At 40.9% G+C, this 15,064-nt stretch overlaps 1 protein-coding gene and 1 non-coding gene across 4 annotated transcripts in view; one reads left to right on the forward strand and one right to left on the reverse strand.

Annotated features, from left to right (window-relative positions):
- The window catches only part of TSNAX (translin associated factor X), a 394,977-nt gene that overhangs the window by 135,988 nt on the left and 243,925 nt on the right, over positions 1 to 15,064 (forward strand). The gene's annotated exons all lie outside the window — the stretch shown is intronic.
- TRNAA-GGC (transfer RNA alanine (anticodon GGC)) lies at positions 9,568 to 9,641 on the reverse strand. Its single transcript has one exon. It is a non-coding gene; the product is annotated as a tRNA-Ala (tRNA).

Here is a 15,064-nt window from a genome sequence, read left to right on the forward strand (position 1 = left end):
AGCCCAGGCATCAGATTTATTACATTAAGAGTTTAAAACAACTATCTTAATGATGTCCAAAGAGCTAAAGGAAACATGGACATAGAACTAAAGAAAGGAATTCAGAAAAACGATGTGTGAACAAAATAAGGATGTCAATAAAGAGGTAGAAATTATAAAAATGGATGGAATGGATTCTGGAGCTGAAAAGTGTAATAAATAAAATGAAATATTTACTACAGAAGTTCAACAGAAGAGTTGACCAGGCAGAAGAAAGAATCAGCAAACTTGAAGATACAACTGAACAATCTGAGTCTAAGGAGTAGAAAGAAGAAAGAAGAACATTGAAGATAGCCTGAGAGACCTCTAGGACGTCATCAAGCAGACCAGCATTTAAATCTGGGAGTCCCAGAAGAAGAAGAGAGAAAAGAGCAGAAGAATTTTTGGAAAAAATAGTGGTGGAACACTTCCTAAATTTTATGAAAGACTTGAATCTACAAATTCAACAACTCAGTGAATTACAAGTAAGATAAACTTTAAAGAGACCCACATGGGAACACATTATAATCAAATTGTCAAAAGCCAGGGACAGAAACTCTAGAAAGCAGCAAGAGAGAAGCAACTCCTCACATACAAGTGATCCTCAGTAAGACTGACAGCCATTCCTCATCAGAAACCATGGAGACCAGAAGGCAGTGGGAAGATATATTTGAAGTGTGGACAGAAAAAACTGTCCATCAGGAATTCTATATCCAGCAAAACTGCCCTTCAGAAATGAGGGAGCTATTAAGACATTCCCAGATAACAAAACCTGAAAGAGTTCATTACCACTAGACCTGCCCTGCAAGAAATGTTAATGGGAGGCCCGTGGGTTGAAATAAAAGGACACTAGACAGTTACTTGAAGCTTTACGAAGAAATAAAGAATTCAATGATGAAAAATACATGGGCAAATGTAAAAGCTAGTATTACTGTAATTTTGGTTTGTAACTCCACTTTTTATTTTCTACATGATTTAAAGGATAAATGCATAATGTAATTTATAGTTATTATATTTAAAAGGATGTAATTTGTGACAACAATAATGTAAATGGTGCTGTATAACAGTAGAGTTTTTAGATGCTATTGAAGTTAAGTTGGTATCAGTTCAAATCAGATTGTTATAACTTTATTATGGTAAAAATAATCCTCTTGGCAACAACAAAAGGCTACCAACAAAATATACACAAAAAGAAATTATAAAGAAATCAAAAGAGTTCAGTATTAAAAAAATCAACTAAATGCACTAAAATACAGTAATGGAGGTGATGAGGGACAAAAAGAAAGACATACAGTAAGTTAATAACAATGGCAGAAATTAAATCCTTCCCTTGTCAATAATTACTTTAGATGTAATGGGATAAACTTTCTAATCAAAAGGCAGAGATTGGCAGAATAGATTAAAAAAAAATCTACTGATATGTTGTCTACAAGAGACTCACTTTAGACCCAAGGAAACAAATAGATTGATGTGAAAGGACAGAAAAGGATGTTCCATGCAAAGAGTAACCATAAGAGCGCTGGGATGTCCATGCTATCACACAAAATAGACTTTAAATAAAATACTGTTAGGAGACAGAAGAAGCATTATATTTTGATAAAAGCATCAATTCCTCAAGACGCTGTAACAATTTTCAACATATACCTACCAAACAACAGAGGCCCAAAATGAAGCAAATAGCAACAGAACTGAAGAGAGAAATGGTGCTCCAATTATAGTTAGAGACTTCAATACATGACGTTCAATAATACATAAAACATCTAAACAGATCAATAAGGATATAGAGTGTTTGACTAAGACTATAAACCTACTAGACCTAGCAGGCATATGCAGAATACCCCACCAACGTCAGCAGAATACATATTTTTCTCAAGTACACATGGAATGTTCCCCAGGAGAGACCACATGTTAGGCCACAAAACAAATCTCAATAAACTGAACAGATTATAATCATACAAAGTATCTTCTCCAACCACAATGAAATGAATGTAGAGATGAAAACCAGAAGGACAACTGGAAAACTCACAAACATGTAGAAATTAAAAACATACTCCTCAGCAGCCAATGGGTAAAGAAGAAATCTCAAAAGAAATTAGAAAACATTTAAAGATGAATGAAAAGGAAAATCCAACATTTTAGAACCCATGAGATGTAGCAAAGGTAGTGGTCAGAGGGAAATTTACAGCCATAAATACCTACATTTAAAAAAAAATCTCAGAATCAATAATCTCACTTAATATATTGAGGTTCTAGAAAAAAAGATCAAACTAAACCCAAAGCTAGCAGCAGGAAGGAAATAATAAAGATTAGAGCAGAGATCAATAGAATAGAGTAGAAAACCAATAGACAAAATCAATAAAAACAAAACTTAGTTCTTTGAAAAATCAGCAAAATTGGTAAAAAAAAAATAGAAGATGGAAATAACTAAAATTAGAGATGAAAATGAGGATACCACTATGAAACATATGAAAATAAACATGACTAAAAGAGAATACTATGAACAATTTTGTGCCAAAAATTAGATAAACTAGATGAAATAAACTCATTCCTTGAAAAATGTAAATTACCTGACTGATTACCTGACTGAAAAAAAAAAAACTACCCCCAATTAAAAAACAGAATAAATAAAGCTAATTACTCCCTCCCCCAAAATGGGTAAAGGACTTCAATAGACATTTTTCCAAGATGATGAAGATTTATGGATGGTCAATAAACAAATGGAATGATTGTCAGCATCATAATCATTAGGGGAATACAAATCAAAACCATAATGAGATACCCACTAGAATGGCTACTATAAAAAAATGGAAATTAGCAAGTGTTGGGGAAGATATGGAGAAACTGGAACCTCATACATTGCCAAAGGAATGCACTTTGATCATTGTCAAGAAGCTAAACAGAATTACCTTATGACTAAGCAATTTTACTCCTAAGTATATTTCCAAAGGAATTGAAAGCAGGGCTCCAACAGACATTTGTATGCCAGTGTTCATTGCAGCATTTTTCACATTAGCCAAAATGTGGAAACAACCACGTGCCCATAAATAGATGAATGGATAAACTGTGATACATACATATAATGGAATATACATACATACAATGATATATACATACAATTATTCATCCATAAAAAGGAATCAAGTTCTGATACATCCTGCAGCATAAATGGGTCTTAAAAACGTTATGTTAAGTGAAATAACCCGGATACAAAAGGACAAATACTTGATTCCACCTATATGAAATGCCTAGAACAGGCAAATTCAGAAACAGAAAGCAGATTAGGGGTTAATAGAGATGGGGGAAAGGGGAGTTATTGCTCAATGGGTACACACTTTCTGTTTGAGATAATAAAAGGTTTTAGAAATGGAAGGTGGTGATGTTTGCTCAACATTGTGAATGTACCTACGGCTGTTGAATGTACAGTTAAAAATAGTTAAAATGGCAAAATTTATGTTACATATATTTGACCACAATTTAAAACATTAATGTAATGTACCAATACCCATTGAATTGTATACCCTAAAGGGGTGAATTGTGTGGTACGTAGGTTATACTCGATTAAGCTGTTTAAGAAAAACAATGACACCATTTATGTTGCCCACGAACCTACAATTGGGCAGGGCTCAGTGGGGACAGGTCATCTCTACTCACAGGCGTTGACCTGGCAGGTTGAACGAGGTTGGAATCGTGCTCACTCACATTTCTGCTGGTTGATGCTGACTGCTTAGCTGGGGCCAGGGCTACACTGTAGCCGTTCCATGTGCCTTCCTCATAGTACAGTGATGGCATCCCAAAAGAAAGATGTAGGCAGAAACTATCACTTATTCTGGACTGACCTTGGAAGTCAAGGAGTGTTACTCCTGCTGCCTTCTCTTTGTAGAAGTCAGTCACTAAAGGTGACCCACATGCAAGCATAGGGTCATTAGACTCCATCTGTTGATGGGAGGAGCATCCAAAGATCTTGTCGGCATCTTTTAAAACCCCCACAGATTGCCCTCTATTCTCATATGCTTTGACATTCTTTCCACATGAGAAATAGATTCACTCCCTCTCAAGACCTTTCAAAAGTCTCGTATAATAAGGCATTTGGCTGGGGGTTGGTGTCTGTGATCTCCACGTCAAAGTCAGGTGCAGGTGAAGGTGAGGCTCCTCAGATGTGTCTCCTTGAGCCCAGCTTCTCAAGTACAGTTTCCCTTGATGATCTGAACACCTGTGCACTGATGAGTTGGGCTGTCAACCGCCATGATCCCAGCCTACGATGGTGGGCGGGGCGGGATAACTGCTAAAGACCCTTGTTCACAAAGCGGGGCGTGGGTGGCATACAGCAGCCGCCGGTGCAGAGCAGTTCTGAAGTCCAGCTCTTGTCAGCTCCTTGATTAGTGTTTAGCCCTACTGCCTGGAAATGATCTCCTGTGGCTCTGACCTGTGGGCTCTTGGCTCTACACTCCAGGTCATCCTTCCTTCTCCCTAAGAAGTAGCCTGAGTTTGTAGCTGGCTTTCCACTCATACCAGTTGGGTGGCCCAAATGCTTTTTCTTGTTTTTTTTTTTTTTTTTTTCATTTTGCACTTTGTCTCTTTTTCCAAATGGGCATAATTCTTTTTTTAAAACATTTTGGGTTTTTTATGAATCAATCTGTAATCTCCATCAGACAGAAGCTATACCCACAAATCTCTTCAAGGTGAGCATCCTTTTTCAGGCTTCCTGGAAGGCTTGGAGGAGTTGGGGTCATTCTCCTCAGAGTCTTAAAGGGCTGTGTGACTTTTTGAAAGGATCTGTGATGCATTTCTTTAAATCTTTCTGAGCTCTTAAAAAGGGTTTTACGGTTTATGTCCTTGGTTGGCTTCCTCGTTTGACCGTATCTTCCGGACAGCTCTCTGGATCTGATCTTTGCCTAGAAGCCATTTCTCAATCTTAATGTTGTTTGTCCTCTGGAGAGGCTGGAAATGAGAAATAATTTGAATTTCCAGCCCAGCAAGTCCTGACTCCTTTATACTCATAATTATTTCTTCGGCTTATTTCTCTCTCCTGACATTAGACTGTGGGTAGTGAGAAGCCACCAGGTGGTCCCTTCAGTGCCCTGCCTGGAAGTCTCCCTAGCCAGACCACCCAGCTCAATAGGGGCATGTTCTGTTTTCCACCTCAGGTGACGGTGTTTCTAAACTTTCAGCTGCTGAACAAGGGTCCTTTTTTCCAGTTTCCAGTAACATTTTTCTTTCTTTAAGTCCTCACCAGTAGCCTCCTCGAGATCAATCATACTTCTCCTAACCATCTTCTTCAAGGCCCTTCCAACTTCCCACCAGCCCCAAATCTATTGCCACATGTTTGGGGCTTTGTTGTGGCAGTGCTCACTGTGGCACCAAAATCTGTGCCTGTTAGCTAGTGCTGCATAACAAACTTCCCCCAAGCTTAGTAGCTTATCAAAATGACATTAATTGTGCTAAAAAATCTACCATTTGAAGCAGTCTCAGTAGAGGTAGCCCTTCTTTGCTCCATTTGTGTAACTGGGGCCTGGGGTCATCTGAGCTCTCACTTTCCCATCAGGCAGGTGGCACCGGCTGTCCGCTGGGGCTCAGAGAGGGCTGTGGCTGGAACAGCTATTCGTGGCTTTTCCATGGGGCTGCTCAGCTTCCTCACAATGTGATGGTGAATGTAGTGGGAAAGAGAGAGACAGAGAGAGAAAGGGAGAGAGGGAGAGAGAGAGAGGAAGCTCTATCATCTTTTTTTTTTTTTTAATAGTTTTTTAAATTGAAGTATAGTTGATTTACAACGTTCTGTTAGTTTCTGGTGTACAGCATAGTGATATAGTTAATTAATTTAATATCACCAGAATCTCTTTTATCAATATTTTTGGTTTTAACCAGTACCAGGAATTATCTCTGAAACTGGAAATAGAGTACCTTAGTATGAGACCTAGAGATTTCAGTTTTCAATCAGAAATACAACACATGCAAATTTGGTGTAAAATGTAAGCTCCAAAAAGCAATATAATTTATAGTTAATGTTAATAGAAGAAGTAAGGAAAAACCAAAAAATAAAATGATAATATTAACTACACTTTGAGCTATAACGTTTTTTTAAAAGAATGATTGAGAGCAACATAGGCATTTCTAAATGAGGGATGTTAAAAATATACAAGAAGATTATGATAAAAACACCAGACAGAGTTCATTCGTTCGGCCAGGGAACACTGACCGAATGCCTGAACTCTGCTGGACCGAGGGAAGTGCGGTGGATCACACAGTCCGTCCTTTCCCAAACCTGCTCTCGCAGATTGAATTGAAGTTGCCTCTATTTAGAGATTTTCCAGAGGTTGGTCCTCATCCTCCCAGGGAAACAATATAACCTCTGATTTATCTCTGACTGTGGCCATGTCTGGGCGGGCTTCGAGGGTTAGACTCAGAAAGCGTTGAATCCATCAGCGAGTTATTATGTATATAATGTGAGGCTGATTGGCCCATGTCCTGTCTCTGAATTGATGGACTGATGAATTCAACTGGCAGAATCAGCTCTTCTATTTCTACATGAAGTGACAATTAGAAACAATTTACTCTTATTCAACCAGGGAGAGTCAGTAGTTTGAAACACCTTCGGGAACTGTGAAGAATTTTAACAAGTGTTTATTTACGTATTTAGTTTTAATTCTATGTATTTTTAGTTGAGGTAGAATTGACTTTTGATGAGCGGTGAAGTGTCTGCTAACCCGCTCAGCAGGCAGAACAGAGTCCCAGGACAAGGGGAGGAGACCCCAGGGCAGTGTGGTGGCTGTGCCCTCTCGTCCTGTCATCCATCCTTGGATCCCAGTTTGCTCCTGGATCAGCTAGGAATGATAACACCTGTGCTCCTGCTGTGTGGGTGAAAGGCTAACTGGGGTCACGAGGTACGTGAGGTACCTACCGGGTGCCTGGTGCGCAGGTATTGATGGATTATTTGTTCTCTTCTTTCTTTGCCCACCCCTCAGCCTCATCCCCCCCTCCCGGGTACCACACATTAGAAAATGCAGTGTCATGGGGGAGGGTACAGCTCAGTGGTAGAGCGTGTGCTTAGCATGCATGAGGTCCTGGGTTCAATCCCCAGTACTTGGATTAAAATAAATAAATAAACCTAATTACCTCCTCTGCCCCCCCCCCCAAAAAAAACGAAAAAGAAAAAAAGAAAGAAAACACGATGTAAAGTGTGACTGCGTCTGCATAATCTCTCTGCCTGCAGTTAGCATCAAAAGCATGCGGAAAATCAGGTAGGATGGTTTGGCTTCTTTTTTTCTGTTCAGCCATAAGCAGCTTATTTGCACATAGCTTGATTTCTTTCAAGCTGCAAAAAAATTCAGTATCGAGGGAAAGCCCTGTGTTTTAAAACATGCAAATGATTGTGAGGCATTTAGAGCTGAACTCCTTCGCATCTCCAGCGGCAGTTTTCCTTCTCTGCAGTCTCCAGTTCGTGACCTTAAGTCTCTCCTTCTCGGCTTCATTCTCCGTGGCCTGACATTGGATGACATTGAGAACATGAAGGGGAAACTCTGCTTAGGCTTTGAAAGAGCTGGTTTTCTGGGTTTGGCAGGTGGATGGAAAGAAATGGAAAAGGCAGAAAACGAGACATAAATGGAGCAGTGCTGAAGACGAGAGTGAAGAAGAAGAGACAGACGAGAGACAGGTCCTCGTTCTAGTCATTTTTCTATTGGTCTCTGCTGTTTTGTGACCTGCAGCCTCACGGGCAGAGAGGGTGAAGCTGCAGTTCCTAGACAACGACTTGATCCATTTGACACGGTCACTTACAGACGTGGCATCCATGTCCTCTGCATAAAAGCAATGACATGGTGCCCCTTTTCTTTCGTAGGGCGTCCTGCACTGTGTGATACATCATTGGACAGATCATTTTTTTTATGAACTGTCCAGGCACTTAATTAAATCTTGCATCCCCTCTAATAGAAAATTGACAGCAAACAGTACTACCAGCACATTCTGGAGGACAGAGACACACCGGAAGAAAACGGGTGGCTGTTCCCTCCGGGTTTCACAAGTCTGCAGCCCAGCTTCTGCTGCCCCATCTGCCTGGTGCCCCTGCTCCCATGTCCACGGGGGCCGAAAGCATGGCGTGAACGCAGCTGCTCCGGACGCCCTGCCTTTGGGAGCTTCCTTGTGACCTTCCTTTAAAAAAAGTTATCCAGGGAATTTGGAATAAGTTTTCTATAAGACTTGGAAACCAAAACCTTTATGGTATATAAATATCTGAAGGTTTCCCGGGGTCTTCAGTCAGAAGGAGGCAGACACTCTGCAGGATGAAAGGACATCCCCTGGGTGGTGGGTGGGAAGTTCTAGGAGGGGCCATTTGTCTTTGCATTGGTGCCAGTTTGCTGGGCGTCATGACCAGGAGCCTTGACACAGTGTTTTTTTTTTTTTAATTTAAAAACTAAAAAAATTGAAGTATAGTTGATTTACAATGCTGTGTTAATTTCTAGTGTACAGCACAGTGATTCAGTTCTACATATACACACATATATTCTTTTTCATTATAGGTCACTACAAGATACTGGATGTAGTTCCCAGGGCTACACAATAGGACCTTGTTGTTTACTTTATATATAGTAGTTTTGCTGTTTTTCTGCTCAAATTTGTTTGCAAACAAATTATTGTCATCGCAGCAGCTGGAATACCTTGAAGGAAGTAGTTTAATGCCCTTCAAGTGTAAGAGGAATCAGAAAGCCCATGGCAGAGGGGCTTTTTAATATGTCATAGCAGACAAAGTTATTTTCTGTCACGGCAGTGGCTTGGGTAGAATGACCTTTACCCGTCGATGACAGTGATGTAGGAGAAAGGACAGTTTTCCACTTGACCTTTATTCAACGTGCCAGCTTGTCTCCTGACACAAACTGTGTTACAACTGACGGGCTTGAGACAACGCTAAGCCAGCACAAGCTTATGGTTTGGAAGGAGGTGGGCACCGAGGCAGCCCGTTAGCTGTGGGACATGGTGACTTTCTCATCCCCGGGGGTGGCTTCGAATGACTGCTCCCCGAGTCACTGCCAGAGCGCTGCCACGTGTAATTGGTCCCTCTGGGAGCTTGTTTTTAGTGAGGTTCGTTAAGAATAAATTGTTGTTGCCGTGGACTTGAGCACTCTGTGTTCCTGTGACTTTCTGTCTTTGTTAGCTCTCTTCCTCTCTTTGCCAGAACGTCCCAGGATGGTTTTTCTCATCATCTCCATAGCTTCATTTTTGCCTTTCCCTACACTGTACTCTTTTCCTTTAGTTTTCTACCATTGAAGGAGGAGACGGTGAACTTCTCAAGTTTGCGTCTCCTGTAGGCGGCAGTGGGGCAGAGGGGTTCTGGGGGGCATAGGTTCAGCCTTGCGGGTTTTGGGGGGGAGGTGACTGAGAATCAGTCAGCTCATTCTGGTACTGACTGCATGGATAACCACAGGTAATCAGCTTCACCTCTTCTGGAAGCCAGTGGGAGGATTACAGTTTTTTCTTTTTCTTTTCGAATATATTTTTGGTTTTATTTATTTGTTTTTCTTTTGGGGGGAGGTAATTAGGTTAATTAATTTTTTTTGTTGTTGGAGGGACTGGGGATTGAACCCAGGACCTCGTGCATGCCAAGCACATGCTCTACCACTGAGCTATATCTCCCCCACCCCTCGCCGGGAGGGTTAAATTTTTGTTTGGAGTGGGTGGCTGCATTGGTCCCGATCATGCAAATTAAAAATGGAAAAGGAGCGTGTCATTCTGGAACTTTTTCCAGAGCCAAGATCTATTGGATGTGAGAAATCACCTCATCGTCTGCTGAAGGGGCACCATAACATCCACCCTGTCCACTCTGTGGGGCCACGAGAGAGACAAACGGAAAAAGACACAAAAGAAAAGCGTGCTGATTGAATTAACTTTGCCGTGTTAGCTAAGCCCGTCTCTGGCTGGGAAGCTGTGGATAATGGTCTTTGCTTGTTAATCTTTCCCACACTACAAATGGAAAAAAGAAAAAAAAAAGAAAAAGGAAAAAGATTTTAAGAGAGAAAAAAATTAGAAGGAAGTACTGAAAAATGCTTTGGAACGTTAGAGATCTGTTAAAACCATTAGTACTACAGCTGAGGATTTGGTCTCATGTTCCAAGTAAGTGAATCTTACTGAGATTAATATTTTATTCACATCTGTGGAATCACAAATTCACTCACTTTTTTTCTTTAATGGAGGTGCTGGGGATTGAACCCAGGACCTCATGCATACTAAGCATGCGCTCTACCACTGAGCTGTACCCTTCCCACTCCTTACTAGCATCTTTGAAATGAGTCTGTCTCTACCAAACAGGGGATGAAGATGCTAACCTCTTGTTGTTCTTAAAGACCCTGTGCCATGAAATATTCACTTACGTCACATGAACTTGGGATAGCAACAAAAACTAGGCAACTTGGAGCTGGCAGTATTTACAGCTCCTCAACACTGTTGAATCTGTGTATTTTCTTCAGAATGCCAAAAGGATGTGATTTTCGAGCTGTGTTCTGAGAGGGTCCCAGGAATGCCTTGGGGGAGGCTGGAAGAGGGTACCATCCAGAGTGCCTCGGCTTTATCTGTTCTTAGGTCTCCTGAAAGGTTTCATCTCAAAAAGGGTTCCGTTGCTAAAAAGTCAAAGCAAAAACACCAAACCAAACCAAAGCAAAAAAACCAAGCAGTAAACAAAAGCACTTGAAAAGCCCTGCGGTGAAGGCTTAAAGGTGATACCTCAACAGCCCTGAAAGCTTGTTGAGAGGAAGGACGAGATTCCTTCTGCATCTCGGTTTCTTTTTCATATTTAATAGAAGCTTGACATTTGAGGTGCCCAAAAACACAGGAGGCTGGCTGGAGGGGTTCAGCCTAGAAGGATGATGGCATCTGACTCTATCTGAGTCCTGAACGGGGAGGGCAGGACTGCCAAGTGTGCTTTGCTGTGAAACAAATCTGTCCGGTTGTCCCCCCAGCACAAGTGCTTCCCGTGGGCTCTTACGAGGCTGGTTTTCCAGCATAAACAGCAGTGAGCTTCGAACACTGTTCATTCCCCGTCAAGGATGTTATTCCGTGTCCATGCCATTTAGAGGGATTCATTTTCTTCTCGGCAGCTGGAGCCAATTCCTTTGGATCTCCCGTGCAAGCCTCAACATCCTGTACCGAAGTCCTATTAAGGACACTTCCAGAACTTAAATAAAACAAAAACAAAGAGATGCACACAGAGCCAGCCGTTACTCCTTTAGACAAAAGAAAAAGGATTTAGATGGAAGGAGACACGTTTAAGATCAGGGTGGCACCCTGGTCCTCTCTCTCTCTGTCTCTTTCAAAACAGCAGTTGTTTGGATGCTGGCTGTGGGCCCGACAAACGTCAACTGGGCATTTCTGCCCACCCTAAGACTTCTCCCTCTAATGTTCCAGCCCCCCATTATGGCGTGAAAAACCACTGTTGTTCAACATCTGTGTTTGGACACTTAGCTTTATTCCATTCCATTCCATTCCATTCCATTCCATTCCATTCCATGTATTATTGTAATTATTTTATTTGGGGGGAGGTAATTAGGTTTATTTTTAGAGGAGGTACTGGGGATTGAACCCAGCACCTCATGAATGCTTAGCATGTGCTCTACCACATGCACTATACCCTCCCCCCCAGACAGTTAGATTTTTATAGGGAAACTCCCCCTGCCTTAAAAATGAATGGAAAAATATGTCATGATTAACGTGTTAACAGGAGTTGAATTTTGGGATCTTTGGGACCATGATAAAGCGCTCTTTCTCCCCCTGGTGGCAGTGTGTGCTAATTGCAGGCAGAATATCTGGGCAGGAAGTCCCTTGCCCTGCAAATGCAGGTCTGCAAGGTGATGACCATCTAAAACCTGCCTCTTCTAGAAGTTTTGCTGTGAGATCAGATGCACTGGCCCCTTACTCTTTTAGTGGAACTTATTTCTGGTCCAGTTGAAAGGAGAGACCTTCCTTCTCACACTTCCATCAAAGGCCAGATGTCTTACAACACGATGACTACATCAGAATTCAGTCATAGTTGACCCAGAGCAGACATTCTAAAATATTGTTCCCATTCTGGTTTATCACTGATGTCTGCAAGATAATAAAATGAATGAACATGTAGCAAAAGATGACCAGTGGGAAATAGAGCTGCTTTTTTTCTCTCTCTCTTCTTCATGGCCGCCAGTGTTCCTCTCTATAATTTTATCCTGCCCAGGTATTTCTGCTTGTGGATATTGTTGGTGATGCATATGATGGAATTTAGTACATTAGTGTGTCCTGATGTCCCTCAAAGGGCCTCATGACTTCCAGGTGGTTCAGAACCACTGGTACCTGGGGAGCTAAAGGCAGCCTGTACTGCCTACATGTGCACAGTTTACTTTATGATAAAGGATGCAGAGAGCAGGACTGCCACGGGCCAGATTTCAGTCTTCCAGGTGTTGGGCCACATACGGTGAGTTTTAAAGAGATGCCCTTTGAGCTGAATTAAATCTGAATCAAATCAACAAGTTGGACCATCACAATAGTCTCTCTGAATTTTTTTTTTTTTAACTGTTTCTAACATGTCTCTTTCCGAACCATTCACAGGCATTCTTCTCTGGCCATTTCACAACAAGCCAGTGGCCCAAGTTGGGTAAATATTATTATTCTCATAATATAAGATGAGGAAACTGAGTCTTAGAGGAATTGAATAATCCCAAGATGACAAAGATGGTCCCAGTGAACCCCAGACTGAAATCTGAGTCTTCTGGTCCTTAAGCAAATAAATCATTTAAAATATTTGATTTTCTTCTTACACTAGAAGATCTTATGTAGAGAGAAAGAGAAGAATCACAGCACTCCCCTATAAATAAATTGTTTATTTGATCATTTGACATATATAATCATAGAGATAAACGTCATAGATTTATATTATCCTGAAGCTAAATAGCTACATTCTTAGCTACTTAGCTTCAGGATAATATAAATCTATGACGTTTATCTTTAATATTCTAGCTCTCGGGATTATAAAGCCTGTTCTTAGAGTCTGCACGCAGCCACCCTGACTCATTCCATAAATACCAAGTGCCTTTTGTAGCACACGCTGCTTTAGTACTGGGGACACAGCCATCAATCAACAAGGTGACATTGTCTTTTGCCTTTAGGGGCCTCCAGTTCAGTCCTCCTGCTCCTGGTCAGCACCTGCCAGGAGTTCCCATCTGGGTCCAGGAGTTAGACTTCTCCACCAAGGAAGGGTCACTGAGCTGTCAACTACTCTTATGGTTGGAGCTCAAGGGTTTGGAAGCTCTCTTCTTGGAGCTCTGCTTGACGGCTGGGAACCACATGCCTCGTGTTACCACATGGGAAATTTAGTTGGTTCCAAGGGACTCGAGATGTTTTTTGTACCTGCTTCCTGTTACTGTTGCATTCCTGCCTTGGGAAAATGTTCCTAGTAACTCCAGTTTTATTTCTAAATTCTGCCAGGTATCTAAGGACTCTGTGAAGATGCTTCTAATTTTTTTTAAATTGAAGTATAGTTGATTTACAATGTTGTGTTAGTTTCTGGTGTACAGCATAGTGATTCAGTTAAGCATATTTATTCCTTTTCATATTCTTTTTCATTATAGGCCATTACAAGATATTGAATAGAATTCCCTGTGCTATACAGTAGGACCTTGTTGTTTATCTGTTTTATATCTAGGAGTGTGTATATGTTGATCCCAAACTCCTAATTCATCCCTCCCTGCCTTTCCCCTTGGTAACCAGAATTTTGTTTCTATCTCTGTGAGTTTGTTTCTGTTTTATAAATAAGTTCATTTGCCTCATTTTTTTGTATTCCATATATAAGTGATATCATATGATATTTGTCTTTCTCTGTCTGACTTACTTCACTTAGTATGATAGTCTCTACATCCATCCATGTTGCTGCAAAAGGCATTATTTCATTCCTTTTTATGGCTCAGTAGTATTCCATTGTGTGTGTATATATATATATATACCACAGCTTCTTTATCCACTTATGTCTTGATGGACGTTTAGGTCGCTTCTATGTCTTTGTTATTGTAAATAGTGCTGCTGTGAACATTGGGGTGCGTGTATCTTTTTGAATGAGAGTTTTCTCCAGATACATGCCCAGGAGTGGGATTGCTGGATCATATGGTAAGTCTATTTTTAGTTTTTTAAGGAATCCCCAAGCTGTTTTCCATAGTGGCTGTACCAGTTTACATTCCCACCCACAGTGTAGGAGGGTTCCCTTTTCTCCACACCCTCTCCAGCATTTATCATTTGTAGACTTTTCAGTGATGGCCATTCTGACTGGTGTGAGGTGATATCTCAGTGTAGTTTTGATCTGCATTTCTCTGACAATTAGCAATGCTGAGCATTTTTCCACTTCCCTATTGGCCATTCGTATGTCTTCATTAGAGAATTGCTTTTTAGGTGTTCTGTCCATTTTTGGATTGGGTGGCTTGTTTTTTTGATATTGAGCTGTATGAGCTGTTTGTGTATTTTGGAAATTAATCCCTTGGTGGTCGACGATGCTTTTAAAACTGGTTCTACAGAGCCTTCTAAGTCCTATAACTTCTCCTTACTATTTACAGAGGCATTGCTTGAATCCAGTGGACCCGCAGGTCATTTTTATCACTGGCTGCTGTTTTGTGATTTCTCTCCATTAACATCGCCTTTGATTCGAAGGTCACTGTTTTATTTGTATTGTGGTGCTTCAGCCAAAAGAAAACAGCTTAATTCTAGTTTGTTCCAAGAAACTAATATTCTCGCATGCTTTATTCCTCCTGATTGGATTTCAGCCTAACTGGAATGGCTCAGACCAATGGAAATAACTGATTTAATCTTCTTAGTTTTATTTTGGTGGAATATGCCATTTTATGTAGATCCTTTTATGCCATTCAAAGAATTTAAGCTGTTCATGTTGCCATGTCTTTAGCCAGAGATCAATTTAGTGCAATCCTCTTGGCACTGAGTGTGACACTGGTGGGTTCCAATTGTCCACTGCAGAAAAGGATAGACACATTAATGTGGTTTGCATTATATATATATTTTTTTGCTTCAAGATATTTCTTTCTACATTTTATTGAGT

This window comes from Camelus dromedarius, chromosome 8 (assembly GCF_036321535.1).
Source record: "Camelus dromedarius isolate mCamDro1 chromosome 8, mCamDro1.pat, whole genome shotgun sequence".
Lineage (NCBI taxonomy): Eukaryota > Metazoa > Chordata > Mammalia > Artiodactyla > Camelidae > Camelus > Camelus dromedarius.